Source organism: Canis aureus, chromosome 19, assembly GCF_053574225.1.
Source record: "Canis aureus isolate CA01 chromosome 19, VMU_Caureus_v.1.0, whole genome shotgun sequence".
Lineage (NCBI taxonomy): Eukaryota > Metazoa > Chordata > Mammalia > Carnivora > Canidae > Canis > Canis aureus.
In genome coordinates this window covers 37,432,491-37,449,732 of record NC_135629.1, presented here as the reverse complement: position 1 = coordinate 37,449,732, position 17,242 = coordinate 37,432,491, and the positions used below count along the sequence as shown (strand labels likewise).

The window sequence follows — 17,242 nt, the reverse complement described above, 5'->3', positions numbered from 1 at the left end:
CAGGTTGGTCAGCGCTGCCCCATGCTTCCTCCCTCATGGTCAGTGGTGCAGAGAAGGTGGTGGCTGATGGCCAAGTTCTAGAAAGGCCTGCTCTGAAGTCACTTCTTAGTGCCTCTGGTCTTGAAATAGCTTAGAACCATGATTATGGCCTGAGGGTCACACAGTAAGGTCTTGACTGATTGTCTAAATCAGATGGAGGGGAAAAGAGGGGCAGGTGTAGGCAGATGATAAAGGCAATCTGCCTGGAAGGTGGAGAGAAAGATAAAAGGAGAAAGGCTGAATGGTAAAATGGAGCTGCCTGAAGGAGGCTCTTGGGAAAAGCCCTCAAGGAGGGAGGACCTGTAACCTGACCCATGGCCCTGAGCCAGTTCCTCTGGGGTTTTTTTTTTTTTTTCTTTTTTTTCTTTTTTTTCCTCTCAAACATGGATGAAGTGACAGGTGTTCTCATGCAGGGGAAAGTTTCACCATAGCTGCTGTCTGGCTTGCTGACGTTGGATGAGTTTGTTCTTGGCAAGCCTCAGTTTACTGATACATATTTCGCTGGTTGAGGACTCTCACATCATGCATGACACGGTTTGATGTTTGCCGTCACTGCTTCACCTCTGCCTGATGTGCACACTCCACCCCCGCCACTCGCCCTCTCCCGTGGCTTCACCCCATCCTGGGCGGACTCTACCCTTGTAATCTCTGGAGTGTCCAACCTGACTTAGGTCTCCCCCACCCCACAACTGCAGTTCTCACCAGCCTCCCTACCTCCCCTGCCCCACAGCAGCTCCAAGTGCTCCATTTTTGAGGAAGGGGAGAAGGGAGAACTATAAAAGGACAAATACCTTTTCCCCTAACTGGGCACGATGGAGGGCTTTTTCCTGGTCAGTTTTGCAGCCTCTGTAGCTAGAACGGGCCGGGTGTCAGACCCTCCCTGTCAGGGGTCTGGGTGGTATAGTTCTGGAGAAGGCCTGCTGAGACTTCCCTACCTCCCAGGCCCTGACCTAGGACATGTGGCTAGTCCCTACTGCACAGCCCCTGTCACTATGGTGACTGACCTCTCATGGTGACCAGTCCCCTTGGGTGAGGTCCCAGAGATGACTCATGCCTAGTAAATGCCCCGTGGGGTCCATTTGGCTCATGGGAAGCACACAGGTCTTGGCCAGGCCAGTAAGAGGCATGAACACTGCCCTGCTACTTGGCTTTTTCCTGATCAGGACTGTGGCCAAAGCAGGGGGTCCTCTGGGGCAAAAGGTGATAATTTTTCCTTTTTGCAGACAAGACCATCCTCATGGTTCTCTTGAGTCCTTACCACTTGGATTTAGGAAGGGGGAACTTCCCCAACACTGAAGTCTCCACAAGGCTGACAGCCTGATGACTCTGTCGCCCCCTCTTCAAGCCTCTTCAGACCAAAGCCATGGGGGTGGCAGGTGGGTGATGGCAGAGGCTGACTTAGTAAGCCCTGGGCAGGGAGCATCTAGTCCCATCTATTGGTTACTTAGAAAATGAGATACTTGGTACTTCTTTTCATCACAGTCTTGTCTTTTAACACCTGGGTAATAAGAAACCTCTCACTCCACTGTAAGAAAATAAAAAGTGAAGAATTTTGTTCTCCTCTTTGCTTCTATTATATCTTGTCTGCACACATGCAGAAGTATCAAATGCAGAACCTGTACAGTTTATGTAGGACTGTCTTTGGTGGCTTTGGTGTTCTGTGATGGTGTTGTCAAGTCTGAGGACAATTTCTTGTGGAAGGATGGATGTTGAGTCCTATTTAAGGCTGTTAATAATCTCCCCAGCCCCCCAGTCTTAGAGAGTCAACATGCTGTATGCTTAACATTCGTGCTGACAGACCAAATTATAGTACTCCCTAACCCGATTCTAAAGGATGAATGCCACGGCACTTAAAGTATTTTGCAGAAACTATTATTTTAACTAATTTTCGCAGTGGCTATGGTTTTTTTATAGTCTCGTAGAAACTTTGGTTAAATACAGAGTAAAAACTGAAAGCTGCTTTGGGGAGTCATGGGGAATCAGGTCCTTTATGGTCTTTCAAAAAGTAATCCCTAAGTAGTGGTTTCTTTGGTGCTTACAATTCTGAATTGTAGTGTGTACCTCTAAACAAAGCTGAGTGCCATATGTGACTGTGCATGTGTGTGTTTGAAAAAGCCTCAGTGGTCACTGTAATTTTAGTGCCTGTATGTTTTCACAGGAAGCAGTGAGGAAGGGCTATCAGAATCCGTTTTTAAAAATGTGTGCGTCAAGATTTTTGCTAGTATCCCACACCTACCTGTCTTAGCTATTAGGCAGAACTGTTACACTATTCATCTTAGAAGAACGATCAGAGCTACCGAATCACTAGCACTCTCCTTTTCCTTTTCTGGCAGAGAAGTGAAAACCAAGAACATTCTGTATCATGGGCAGTAAGGGTCCAGAGCAGGGGTCACCACGCTTTTTCTGTCCAGAGCCAGATGGTAAATAGTTGAGGCTATGTGGGCGATGCCTCAGCAGCTACAGACAGTTCGTGAACAAATGAATATGCTGTGCTGCAATGAAAGTATATTTAGGAGAATCTGGGATATGGTCTGTGGGCTAGGATTTGCCAACCCCTAGTCTGGGGAGAAGTACAAGTTTTGAGTTGTCCTTGGTAGGCTAATGTAGCCCAAGAAGGTGGCACTGCTCGCCTGGTTGCCTTCATGCGGACGTGAGTGGTCTTCAGTGATCGATGACTATAGTCGGCTGTAAGGTGAGGCTGATCTTCGGTCTCTGACGCAGGTGAGCCCATCTACGGGAAGGTATATAGACTCTCAGGAGAAAACCTTGCTTCCTTTCTTCACCTCACACACAGCAGATGCTCAGCAGACTGGTTATTGAACTTAGAACAAAATATAGAATGCAAGAGTTGTTGACAGTATAACTGAAGTCACAGTGACGGTCAGGGGTTAGCAGTCAGCACCTGGGTGATTTTCTGGGGAACTCTGACCAGTTGCCGCCCTCCTCCTCTCCCATGTAGGACATGTATGTCATGTACACTTTCATGCTCGTACACATTGCATAACTCCTTTCTTTCGTCCTGCCCTAGCAGGTGATGCTGCCACTACCACCGCACAGGCACATGCACATGAGCATGTCCCCCTAGCATGGCTGAAGTGGTGACCAAGCACTCCACTTTGGGAAGTTTGCAAATGCGAAGCCCAAGTACACAGGCAGTGGTGGTACTGGGTACTCCACCTGTGCTTCGCAAATTGTCATAAGAGCAATACTTTTACTTGAACACACATTCACTGGTGACCGACAACACGTTTGCACTCTGTGATGCCATTTGTAGGGACAGACTCATGGCAAATGTAGTCGCGTACTAGAGCTCAGATGGGAGCTGAGGAAAAAGTGAGTCCTGGCTCCTGCTGCACCTGCTCTTATATCTGACCTCTAAGTTGGTTATTGTAAGAAGTTGGTAAAGATATAAGCACATATTAAAGATTATTTTAACCTAGGATATAGAACGAGACATTTGTCAATCTTTTGGAGTAGGACAAAAGCTTTTTCTTTTTTTTTAATATTATGCATGTACTGGTAAGAGTGTCCATCTTCTTTCTTGCATAAACTACACCTAGAATGTGCCTACAATTTCCAGTCTCTTTTAAAAATAGAATAAGAACTTCGATCTCTCAGAAGAAAGCTGAGAGCAATTCTAAAAGCTTACGGTTTTTCCCTTATCTTGTCTGTCATGCCACTCATGTCCAATTCAACAAAAGAATCTTCAGCAGTGTTCTTATCCAGTACTTCCAAAGGATGTAGCCTGGTTTTTTATGGAAGTAACAACTCTTCCTACACTCCTATCTTGTCACTCCAAGTGGTTTTCACTTAAGTTGGGTAGTCCATCTGATATAAACTTGGGAGCAAACATAACCAGTTCTGGATAAGCATGTACCTCGCCTATGGGGAACAAAAACATATGAGCTATCTAGAAGTTGACGTTGGAGCCAAGTGAGTTTAGTATGGCTTGGATTGGACATTCACCATTATCTTACCCAGAAGGAGCAGAGGGTCAGTTCATTGGATGCATTGGTTAAAAGGAAATCAGTCTGGAGTGTTTCTAGTGTAGGAGTTTCAAGCCCTGCACTGCTAGCCTCCATTCCCGGTATCCTAATGGCAGCCATTTATCGTGTGCCTGGGCATTACACGTGATCTCATTTATTCCTTTGGTCATGTGCTCACTGACCAGGAAGCCAAGGCTCAGGAGAGTGAGGTGCTTGTGCCAGGTTAGATAGCTGGACCAAATGGGAACTTTCCACCCCAACTGTCTGACTCCACAAATTCACTGTCCTGCTCAGCTGAGGACTGGGAGCCAGATGTCATCCAGGTAGATTTTGTGTTCCTTGTCCTGGCTTATGGACAGGTCTGGTTGTTTAAAAGTAGAGTGCGGGCCCTCCAGAGATGATACAGCCACTTGTCTTTCAGACACCACTCATTTCCTTACCATTTCTTGACTCTAATGGGGGCTTGTCTTACCTCCTATCTTTCTCTCCCTCTCTGGACTCTCATATGTCTGAGCTGTTAAAAAAAAAAAAAAAAAAAAAAAAAAAAAAGAGAGAGAGAGACAAGACTGGATGTTACAGTTGAACTCTTTGTTCTGGATTTGGATTTTTTTTTTTTTTTTTTAAGTTTGGCATTTGAGCAGGATCTCAAGTTGGAGAAAGTAGTAATTTCCAGACATTTGAGGTCTGATTCACCAGCATTTACTGTAATTAAAGGAAAACCTGTATTTGCTCCATTTCATCCTAACTCACTAGGATGTTTTATAAATAATGAACCTAGATATTTAGAAAATAGCATCCATTTAGTTGTTTAAGCTTTTCTGGTTCCTTATGTTCAGATGTCTCGAAGTGATCCTCATGATTTGAGTTTGCCCGAATGTGAACTTCATCCAGCAGTGACACTGAGAAGTGAACTTTACTGACCTGTCAAGGCAGCTTTAAAATAGAGAAATTAAGCTGCGTGGCAGTTCTCTAAGGAGGTATGTTTATGAAATACAAGGCTCCATGTTATGATTTTAGTTGGTCACAGGGTGTTAATGAATTTTGAATTGAGGCAGTTATGATTAAGCCTGTTGCCTTTTCTAACACTAATCATTATTAAAATGATGATTGATCTTAGTGATTATGAAACCATTAAAAAGGCATCTATCTGCCTGTGCCTGAATTAACAGGATGGATATAGTTTTTAGCTTTCAGGTAGCCAAACAGGACTCTAGTGGCTGTGATTTCAAGGTGCTTGTTTATGATCTTTCCTGTGTTTTCTGAGCCTCCAATACTATTTTTTGTCATAGGGTACAATGGTGGTGGCAGTAGGGAATGCTGTGCCCCTCTGAGCCTTAGCATGGTGGTAACATAGCTCATCTTTGCAGAACCCTGTGCTTGATTCCTTGATTGGAAAAAGGTCCTCTGCCTGCCTCATCCCAGAGCTTGTGGAGACCTTTCTGTGTGACATTCACAGTCATCAGGGCGACAGCAGCCCCTTTATTGAGTGCCAGGCATATGCCAGGCATCTCCTGACAGCAGTATGCATCTTTAATTACCTGATGGTGGTGGTGTCCCCATTGAGAGGATGAGGAACCTGCTGCTAGAGAATCTCAGCGCTTTCTCTGGGGCAACCCAGCCTGTCCAGGCAGGACTGGAATTTGAGCATGTTCTTCATCACCCACAGCCTCATGCTTCCTTACAAGATTTTTCTTTGGGGAGATCAGTTCACCATGTAGAGGAAGCTGAGGGAGAAAATCATCTCATTCAGTGAATGAAGACAGGCAAATGTGCTCTGCTGGCAGGGCGGGGGGGGGGAGCTGGTGCCTTTTTCAGTAATGTAGCTGGGTAAAAGGAGCCCCTTCTCTCTTGTTTCTCCTTTGAGTCACAGTGCCCCATTGCTTTGACAACTTTGTTCTAAAGCAGCCCCATGCCTGCTTGAGGATGCCTAGCTTCTGTTGACCTTTGGTCCACAGGCTCTGGTTTGGGGTGGGCATGTAGCCCAGGTCTTCTCACGTGCCCCCATTCTCCCTGCCCTGCTTCTTTCTGACCTGTGGGCCCAGGCTTAGGGCCCAGGAGTAGGTGGGGAGGTGGGTGTCACTCTCTCACTCTCCCAGTTAGGACTCTTTATGAGCCATTCCCTGTGTGGCCTTGAGTGGGTCTTTATCCCTACTGGTGTCCACTGGTGGGTTCAGATTATTAACTTCTAGAGCTGTGTTTTTCAACTTTTTTTTTTTTTTTTAACTTTGGCCAACAGTAACAGATATATTTTTACACTGTAATTCCCAAACATACGTGTATGTCATTTGAAACATGAAATTTGATGAAGATACTTACCCTTACTAAATTCTGGTATTTTCTCTGCATTGATTTTTTCCATTTTTCAAAATTTGCTGGTTGTAAACCACAAAATTAATTTCCTATGTATTTATTTTAAAAGTCCTCTCTCTATTACAGTACAAATTCCATGAAGACAGGCAAATGTTAGTCTACTTCCCATAATTGGTGCTCAATTCATACTGTCAACTGATCCTTCTCTCTATGCAAATGCTCTGGAGAAATATTTTTCTGTGCTGAGAAACAGTTTCATTCAAAGGAGGTGACTTGTGTCACTGGTCTCATTTCTCCCTTTCACTGCAGCGGTTAGAAATCTCAGAGACATCCTAATAAAGCTGTGTCTTCACTGTCTACATCTTTGTCAGGGTCTTACTCCTGCTTCATTTCATTTCCTTTTTTTTTTTTTTAATTTTTATTTATTTATTTATGATAGAGAGAGAGAGAGAGGCAGAGACACAGGCAGAGGGAGAAGCAGGCTCCATGCACCGGGAGCCCGATGTGGGATTCGATCCCGGGTTTCCAGGATCGCGCCCTGGGCCAAAGGCAGGCGCCAAACCGCTGCGCCACCCAGGGATCCCTTCATTTCATTTCCTTTGTTAATTTTTCTCAGCGTACTCCTTTGTCTTAAATATCTAGAATTTCAGCTGATTTTTAAAAAAAACTTCAACTGATTTTAAAGGTCTTCAATGAGAAAGACCTAGACAAATCAAGGACACCTAAAAGCAGAGAGAAAATGCCCCTTGATCTCATTTTCAGAGCCAAGCCTCTACAGCTTGGCTGTCCACACTGCAGACTGGCTTATTAAGAGATTTTTTTTTTCCCCCAGACACTAAGGGATCTTACTCATATGATTCCTATGGTAATGTATCGCAGACATCCTCTCCTGCCTTTTCAAAAAACAGCGATATCGCATTCTCTTTCTTACTATCTTCAAATGTTCATATTCTTGCTGCTTAGAGTTCTTTCTTGGAGCTAGGTAGATAGTAAGCAAAAAATTACTTTAAAAAGGATAGTGGCATTCTAAACTAGTTTAGTCACCTGATCGAATAGACTCCTCTTGTAGCTGCTTCAGGAACCACCTGTCTTTCTGGGAATAGAATTGCTTGAAGAAAGCCCATGGGGATCCTGAGCTTGGTGAGGTGGTACAGAGCCCTTGCTGCAGCCTCTGGGAAGTGCGAAGTGATGGGCATTTGGCAGGACCAGATCAATGCAAATGACACTCGCAGCTTGGCGTGGGCCTGCAGAGGATCTGTTCTGCTCCGTCATTGACTGTGTATTGATTTCCACTTCAAGGCCATGGTTGGGTGGTGCCTGGTTTTTAAACTGCCCAATGTCTTTTAAATTAACTTTATTTTACTTTCTAATTCTAAAGTAATGGTGAATTATAGGCTTGGAGTTATTAATCTTCTGAGTGAATGTATTACATACTTTATCTCAATTATAGACTCTGTACTTTATGTGTTTTTAAACTTTGATTCATAAATTTATTCAGAAAGAAATTATCTATGTTCTCAGCACATTCATTGGGAAAGAGGACCATGGACTACGGTTGTTCATCTCAGCTGCCAGAGATGTAGTTTCTCTGGCAGAAGGCAACAGCTGAAGAGCTGAATGCTGCCTGTTTGCCGTTGCCCCACAGATACCTGTCCTCTGCTTTCACAGTGAGGGAAGGGGCAGTAACATGGGGCCTAAGAGCCAGGGCCGGTTTCCCCTCCTAACTGTTCTAGGAGTGGCCACAGGCAGACTTGCAGGACAGTCCAGAAAGGTGTTGGAGCAGGTTCAGATGGAGCAGCTTTCTCCCTCAGAGGTGGAGCCCGTGCTAACTGGAGCAGGCCCACCTGGAAGGGATGTCTACACTGTGGGTGTGGAGACCCGCAGGCTTGGCAGGGAGTTAGGCCATGGTCCCAAGGCTCACTTAGTTCTGTGCCAGGCCCTGTGCCTTTCCTGAGTGGTGGCCATAGACACAACAATAAAAGGAGCCAGCATCCATGGATTGTGCTACATGCAGACCCTGGTTCTCTCATTTTACAATGGAGAAGCAGTGGTGCGGAGGAGGGGAAAAGTCACTTGTCTGAACCCACAAAGCAGGTAAGTGGCAGAGCCAGAACCTGCCTCCAGGCTCTCTTGCCTCCCCTGTAGGAGGTGAAAGTACTTCTGAGTGACTGCTCACATTCAGTGGGACCAGGCCCACCCCAGGTACCAACACGGAGAAGTTAGCAGCAGGGACCTCCTCAGGATGCTCAGTCGCCTGGGTGACCCTAAGCTAAGGGCATCCTGCCATGACTTAGGTGGAACAGCCCAGAAGCCCAGGTGTGATTCGGTGGGCGTGGGGTTGCATGAGGGGGTGGGTGTGGTCAGGGCTCCTCACACAGAGGGCATGGTCGCTGTTCCTGTGGGCTGTGACCAGAAGGAACTCGGCATCTGTGACCCTCGCGTGAGGATGTGAGTAGAAATCCCCCCTCTGCCTGTCTTACCCCATAGTGTAGAGGGCCTGCTGAAGAAAGAAATGGGAAGGTGTTTCCTCACACTCCAGGTGCAATGTCCAGGGTGCAGATGGCATGCTTGCAGGGGTATGACTGCGCATCAGGGGAATGAGATGAGATTTCATCTGTAACTGATGTCAGGGAATTTAACCCATATGCAGATTTAAAAGGTTTGTCCTTATCTCTGTTAATGAAGGAAAGAAATGACTGTTTTCTCATCACATGAAAATGTTTGGTTTTTAGCTTACTTAGTTCCTGCCATTTTGAAATGTTTGCTCATTTCTTTCTTTTCAGCCAGGGAGGTGGGCATGTTGGAGCATTTGGCTCATGTCATACAAAGTAACCAATGTGAGGAAGGTGGCTTTTCTAGAATGATGGGTGTTTGGCAGCTGTGATGTGACCCAGGCCCCCCGTCCCTGAGAGAGGCAGTGGGTGGCTTTTATGAGTCCCACATAGGTCACGTATTCTTCTTCCTCCATCCACCTTGACCGGAGCTGTCAGAGTGGGGTGTAAAGGCTTGACATGTATCTCCAAGTGAGAGAGGGCGGATGGGATTCTGGCCTGGGTGGTAGAGCTTGTCAGTGCTCCCTGATGGTGAGACAGGGTCTTGGCCCCCAGGGGCTTAGCGATGCGGCCTTAGGAGTATGTCTCTGTTTTTCCTTCTTTGTGGTAGATGCCTCTTGGTAGTTATTAGGGCTTAAATCTCTGCTCGGGATGGCGAGAGAATCTGCAGAGGTAGATTCAGTGATCTTGCCCCCAAGGTACTGACGATCTACAAATAGTAGAAGATAACGCATCAATGGGTTCTCCTTCCCAGCCAGAGCAGGAGCTGAAAACAGAGCAGTGCCCTGCCCTTCTCTGTTCTGGTTCATGGCCTCATACGTAGTTGGTGCTCAAGAGGAAATGAAACTCCCTAGCCTTCCCTGAAATGGTGGAGCACGATTGAGATAAATAGAAGTGCTTTGGGTCATGGAGAAGAATAGCCACAAAGACCAGAAGTCCCGGTGAATATGACATATGTGAGGGTGTTATGGAAATGGATGGAGTGGAACAGAGGAGGAGGAGGAAGGGAAGAGGAAGGGGATCAGGTTGAGTGGTGGCCCTGTACCCTGCAGGGTAACAGATACCGATTGGTTGTTGGTAGTAGACCATAGATGGATTGTAGAGGTCCTTGGGGATGCCATATGAGGGAACTGTGACACAGTCACATATGTGACACAGCCCTATACTTTTAAAGAAGCTTTCCCAAATGCTCCAGACACAAGGAGTTACTCCACCCTCCTGTTTCTACACAGGAGATCCCCAATACTCTACTTTGCCTTTGATTGTCATCTGCTGTGTCTTAAAATGTTTATATATGCCTCTGCCGGCTTCCATTAGGACACCAACACTATCTTAGTTGTCTGCGGTGTTCAGGAATGTGCCTAGTATAGAGTAGGTGCCCAGTGAATACTGTTGAATTGCAAATAAGATGCTTGAACTGCCAAGCATGGTGGGGTGGAGGCAGGCAGAGGCTTGGCCTCGGAACTGGGTGTGGAGGTGCACAACAACCAACCGCAGAATGCACCTGCTACTAGGGGGACCCACAATTTAGGGCCCCACATGGGTGGAATGCGAAGCAAGGCAAGTCCGAGGCTTTGAGTTTATGGGAAGGAATGTGGGAAGCTGGTTGAAATTAGAGGACCGCAACTTAAAATGGAGGGGATTGAAGGAGTCTCTTTGGAAGGCTGAGCCTAGATGAATATCCAGAAGCAACGACCTGCAGGGCTCATGGGTCCTGTATATAGAGAACCTTCTGTAAGCCTGTGGGTCAGAGGGAATCCTTAAAGGAGTTGAATCTCTTGAGAAATGAGCTGCTGAAGTTTATCTTACATGCTTTCACTTTTAGGGAAGCAGAGTGATCCTGTAGTATCGCTGTGTAGCTAGCTAGGACGTTTTTGTTATAATTGACCAAAAACCCAACTCAAACTTGTGCAGTGAATTGGCTTTTATAACTGAAAAGCCCAAAGCAAGAGGGAGATTTTTGGCTTCAGGTTCAGCTTCATTCAGGGGCTCTTACAAAGGCATCAAAGTCTGATACTTGCCTCTGAGTTTCTGTTTTTCTGTTTGACTCTCTGCACACTTTGGCTTGACTCTTCTTGACGTTGGTTCTTCATTCTATGTCTTCCTGGTAACTCCACTCTTACTGCCACTCAGATCTAAGTCCAGCCAATGACAGAAGTTCTTGCCTAGTTGCTGAAGTGAAAACCCCAAGTGTGGCTCTCATTGAACCTGGTTGGTGTGTGTGGGTCACATGCCTGTCCCTGAACCAGTAATGTGGGCCACCTGCTGACCCCTGTAGCTTGTGGATGGAGAGTAGAAAAGGAGCAAATCTCAGAGGAAGGATAGGTGCTTTTGGTACCCTGGGAGTTTTCACGGTGGCAAGAACCATGCTTTGCTGCATGTGGCAGCAGAGCCACTGCGACCTCTGGTCTGCCAGTGAGTGAGGAGGCCACATGGAGACAGTGCCTTGTTAGCTTCCTCCACCCCAGGTGCGATGTGGCTGTCCTCCCACAAACAAGACGTTTTGAGGCTGGTCTCCATGGAGGGGCCAGCCAGGCCACCCTGCTGGCTTCTTCCACTAGCCCTCTCTAGGCAAGGGTCCTCCCTATCTGGCTGATCATGGGGTCACTGGACTTTGATAGGACCTTCAGGGATGAGTTCCATAGCCCTCTGTCAGGACTGGGAGAGCTGCCTCACATCAGTCCTCATTGAGGGAGTTGGAAGGGGGGGGGGGCCTTAATTGTCACCATAACCTGGGTGGGTGGAGCGAGGACAGTGCTCCTGTTTCTCCAGACCAGGAAGCAGAGAAGCCCAGGGGTAGATGACTCAACCAGGGTGACTCAGCCGTAGAAACTGGAATTGGACTCAGGAGACACAAACATCATCTAAAATTTGTACTTTTAAACCAAAGGTAGAGAAAAATGAAGGCAAACTGACTATTCTAGCCAGTTTCTTCATGTAAACGGGGCATTAAACTGCCCATTAGAGGCCAGGGAAATCCATCTTTCATTACTACCTGCAGAGGAGAACATTACCTCTGTTTACATCCAAGCAGCCCTGAGTTCAGGCCTGCCTGCCAGCCGCTCTCCCACAGCTCACCCACTGCAATTTGACTAGACATGGAATCGCTTACAGAAGCTGTCACCGTAGCCCCACAGCTCCCCACTCTCACCTCCTGCCTTGTGCGTGGCAGCTCGTGCGAGGGTCCCTCAGCAAGCCTGGCCCAAGTGTGTTGCAGTGACCTCAGGTGACCCAACCCCTGAACAGCATGGCCACTACTCTCAGTTGGCTGTCTTCTTGGGGGTCTCTGGGCCTCATAGAACCTTGCTGTGAAACTGGGTCCAGATTTTACTCCCCAGGTGGTAGAAAATTGCAGTTTTCCAGCTGGAAGAGGTTGTCTGGTTCAACATGCTTTTACTCCAGGCCAGAGACAGAGGCCAAGCCCCATAGCCTGGCAGACGAGGCCCTGTGTCCCTCCCCTTGCCTGACCCTCACCCCTGTGTGCTCATCATCCTTGAGTGGTCAGCCTTTGTGTGTGCTCCTCACTCTTACATCAAGACCCTGTCCCACCTCTTTGAGGAGTGCTGCAGTTATAGAGCAGAATAGCTTTTCCCTGGCATTTTGTCTCGGATGTTTTTTTCTGGAATAGAGCAAAACCAGGGTGCCCTGGTATTATTGCTATGGACTGGATGTTGGTGTCCCCACCTTTCTCTCCCTCCCCAAAATTCTCATATTGAAATTCTAATCCCCTGAATGATGGTATTGGGAGGTAGGGCCTTTGGAAGGGGTGATTAGGTCATGAGGGTGGGGCCCCCATGAATGGGATTAGTGCCTGGATAAGAAGAGGAAGAGAGAACTCTCCAGACACACGTGAAGGAAAGGCCAGATGAGGACATAATAGAACGTCAATCATCTGCAAGGTGGAAAGAAAGCTCTCATCAGACATCAAATTAGCTGGCACCTTGGTCTTGGACTTCCAGCCCTCCAGAACTGTGAGGAATCTGCTATTTAAGCCCTCCAGTCTATGGTATTTTGTTATGGTAGCCCGAGCAGACTAAAACAATTATGGAACTCCTTAGCAGGAAGGGACAGTGAATAATGTTTGATCAAAACCTCACATTTTCCTCATTTATTTATTCATTTATAAATATTGAGGGTTTTTTTTTTTTTTTGTGGCAAGCCTTGAGAATACAATGATGCATGAAATAAAAATGGTCTCTGATCTTATAGAAGTTCACTCACCAGAAGAGACAAACATTAAAGAGATAACTTTAAAGAATTTAAAATTTCCATTGTGAATAAGACCATGACAAAGTATCATGGGCTTTGACAGCGTCTAACAGCAGGCCTTCATTTTGTCTGGAAGGTCAGCAAAGTTTTCTCTGGGAAAGTATTATTTAAACTGAGTCTTGGAGGACATGGAGAGCTTAGCCTGATGAGAATGTGAGGTGGAGGAAACCATTCTAGAAGAGAGGGAATGGGACATAGACCTGAAATAGAGGCTGAGCTGGGGCTTGCAAAATAATAGATAGGTGACGACAAGCCTTGTATTCTTTCCACTCCCCCAGGGTGGGCTTCTTCCAGCCTTGTGTCCACTCTGGAGAGGGGTTTTCATACACAAGAGGGTGGGCACTGGGAGGGGAAGCGGGGGACCTCTCGCAGAGTGTAAGGTTTTCATGGAAGAAAAGTGAGAAAGCTGAAAGAGGAGGCAAGGGAAGGAGGGATGAGGGCATTCCTTGTGGGCTCAGGTCAAGATGGAAAGGAAGGACCAGATGAGGTGTTGAGATCAGTCCTCAACTCAGCAGTGTGACCATTTCTTCCATGCTTGTTCTAGAAAGGGTTAGTAGCAACCTAGATACATACCCTTGTTGTCTTGCTTTTGATATGTATGCTAGGATCACAAAATCTCAGGTTTTTCGAGTCCCCTTTAGGTCTAGCTTTGTTATTGTATTGCTTCTTCTCTACTTCCTGTTGAGTACCTTGTAATGCCCCATGCGGGGCTGGGTGCTGGGACTACAAAGACAGTGAGAGATGATCCCTGCCAATAGGGAACCTGAGACCACAGGGTGAGGAAGAGTAGTGTGTGTGTGGAAGGAACAGCTACCACCGGGGTGTCAGCCAGGAGAGCCTTTCCAAAGATTTGGGGCCATGTAGGTAGATAACCCAGCAAAGAGTTGAGCCTTACCTGGTTCGTCAAATCCTTGTTACCTTCTGACAGCAGGCTGGGAATTCTGAAGATACAGATTATGCTTCCTGAGGAGGACCCTGGTACCCAGGGATGGCTGGCTGGGTAGCTGTTCTGACTACAATACTAGTGAAAGGCTCCCCTAGAATAGGAAAAGAGAGAACCAGGTATAACCAAGGATCCTGGCATCTTCCACCCACTTCTAGTTGACTGTTTCTCAAGGTTCGATGTATGATTGACTGGTACAGAGATGCTTCTGTATGGTGGATCCTCACTGTTTATAAAGAAGGCCTTTCAGGTTTCTGAATTATATTTTGAGCCTTTATTTCTGGTAGCTTGAGGTGACTTGAGGTCTCATGGTGACTCTCATCCATACATAGGGTGGCTTCATGTAAAGGGGAGTTGGTGGTTTCTTAAAAGGATATTTGACAGGTCCTACTCATCCAGGATCCCCTGCCAGGGAGAAGAATCCCTGCTGCTGGTTGGGTGAACGTGCAGGTGTGTGGCCTCCCTGGCATATGCAGGGAGATTGGGATGCAGGCATTATTTAACCTTTCTGTTTAGCCTGGGGTTATTAGCTTTTACGAAGCAGCTCAGCCCCCAGGATACCTTCTTTTGTGTCCAGTTCTGGAGGGTTCCTGCTTGCCTCTTCCTCAGCCATGCCGATCCGCTGTGCTCTCCACTATCTGGGCCACAGACTCCATGTCTTCTCTGCACAGCATCTCCCTGGGCCTCTTCAGCTGGGTGTGCATTCCCACCTTGCCCAGTTAGGAACATGACCTCCCTGGTGACTTCCTTTTCAGATTACCAACTCACCATTCTTTTCTCAAATGAACAATTCTTGTGTGAAGTAAATAATTACCTCTCCTTCCCATGATTGTTGTTTCACAAATTTTTAAAAATATTACATTTGCTTACTGTGGAGGTATATTTGCTTCATATATATGAGTCCTTTTTAAGGGAAGGTCTGGGTCCAAGAATGACCCTGGCTTCTAGGCAAACTGGGCTAGTATGCTCTCCAGGCTAAGAAGGTTCAATTGGCATCATGGTAGAGTCTCCATAATAAAGATCATATTAAAGCAAGGTTATATTTCCTACAATCAATTCCATCAAGCAATGCAATGCACTAAGGATTTTTAGAAAGAGAAACCCAATTGTTTAAAAGGGAGAAGAGGACAAGAGAAGGGGATATAGAAGAACCCTAAGCAATGCAGTTACACTAATGGCCCTCGTATTATTGTGGCAATATTACTTACAAATAAGAGCCAAAGAGGAAAAACAAGCTGTGTTTGCTAGATGTACTGTCTGTTCCCTGCCTTGTTTTTCTGCTCTAAAGTATAACACTGTGTTGACGTAGGGATGTAACTGCTATGAATATTGATGACAGCAAAAGCCTTTTTTCTCTGTCTGGCCTAGTAAATAAAGCAGAAGGGATAAAAAGGGAAAAGGAATTGTAAAATCAGCATGCTGTTTTTAGCTTATCTTTTTCCCCTAGAACTCTAAGTCTTGGAAACATATTGACAACCTACATTTGGTGGTCAGGGTCTAATTTGAGTATGGTGGGTTGGTATTTTCAGGGATTTTTGGCTTCTGTAACAGAAGTGCGCTCTCCCTTTAGCCCTCAAAATTAGCGTCACTGCCTCATTGAAGCCTTCCTGGATCTCTCCCCTCCCTAGCCAGTAACAAAGTCAGTCTCCTCCCGGCTATCAGGGAATATGGAGAATAAATAAGGGAGTCACTGGAGGTCTGAAGGCTCATGCATGCCTGGAGGGCTTGACTGTAGGGAAAGGGGAAGGGGTTGTGTTCATGGAAGGTCTTGGCAGCCTGATGAGGGGATGAGCCAGGCTGAGGGCAGGGCCAGTTGGGGGGTCTGGGGGAAGCATGGGTGTGGAGGTTGGGGGACAAGTGAGACTCTATATGGTTGAAAACCCTAACTCTGGCTAACTCGCACCACAAAAGAATCTATTAGAGCTCTCTGATGGTGATCAAGGATCAAAGGGAGCTCTGGAGGACAGGGTAGGGATGGCAGGGACCCTGGAGGGAGGAACTGACCAGCTGGCTTTTCAGCAAGACTAGCAGGAAGGAGGGAATGGGAGGTGAAGGCTGGGGTCTGGCAGTGGTTGGATGGCTGCCCTGGTGGTAGAGAGGGAGAATGGGGGGGGAGGGGGAGATACAGGAAGGTCAGGCCAGGTGATAGAGAGGTAGTACTTTGGTAGCAAAGTGGCTGAAGCCATCTTGTAGCGGTCACATAGCAAAGTCCTGGTGGAGTAGGAGTGGACTAGTCCTTTGACCTTCTCAGAAGGCTCAGGATGCAGAATCACACTTTCTGGTATTTGTCTTGGGGCATTCACAGTGTTTATGTTTGGAATCCTCACTTCCCCACCAGGCTAAACGTTTTGAGGCTAGGGATGGCAATGGAGCTGTTTTTCTAAGCCTAGCTCCTGGTGTGGGGTTGGTCATATAGATGGAGATGCTCACTAAGTGTTTCGTGAGCCAAATTTATTTGACCTCTTGTACCAGGCATCTTAATAAGTGAATTCCATGATTTCCATTTTCCTAAGGTATTGGGTAAATTTCCTTGGGTCCCACAGGGTAGAATTAATATTTGTGGAGGGCTTTATGGCCCATGTGGAAGAGTTTTAATTGCTGATGGTTTTTCATTGAGTTATTAAGTAGCCTCTTGCCAGGGAATGCCTCTTATAAAATTAATTGCACACATCCCAGTGGGTCAGTGTTTCTATTAAAGCTGAAGCTGCATAAAGGAAACCTTTACAAAAGAGGAAAGGATTCAATGTTTTTAGACCTGCTGATGGATGTGTTCTCTGGGCTCATGAAATCACCGGAGTTGGAGCAAGGAGGGTTCTAAGAGTCAGCTAGCCTGAGGGCTGAGTCTCAGAGGTCTGGGCAGCCAGATGGGAACAGCTGCCGGGGCTGGGAGGAGGGCAGGACACGCAGAGGTTGAGCCCAGGCTCCCTGGGATGGTGTGTGGGGACCACTCAGCAGCGGCAGCTGGGAGAAGCTGCATGCCAGTACGCAGGCAGGGGCATTGCCATTCTGAAATTTGCTCCCCGTCTGTGTTGGTGAGGAGACTTAAATACAGAGGTGAAGAGGGACTTGCTGAGGTCACCTTGCTGCTCTGTGACAAAGAGGACCCTGAACTTAGAAAGCGGGTGTAAACCCAAGAGGAAGAG

At 46.8% G+C, this 17,242-nt stretch overlaps 1 protein-coding gene across 20 annotated transcripts in view; it reads left to right on the top strand.

Annotated features, from left to right (window-relative positions):
- Positions 1-17,242, top strand: part of CACNA1D (calcium voltage-gated channel subunit alpha1 D) — a 306,232-nt gene that overhangs the window by 129,345 nt on the left and 159,645 nt on the right. The gene's annotated exons all lie outside the window — the stretch shown is intronic.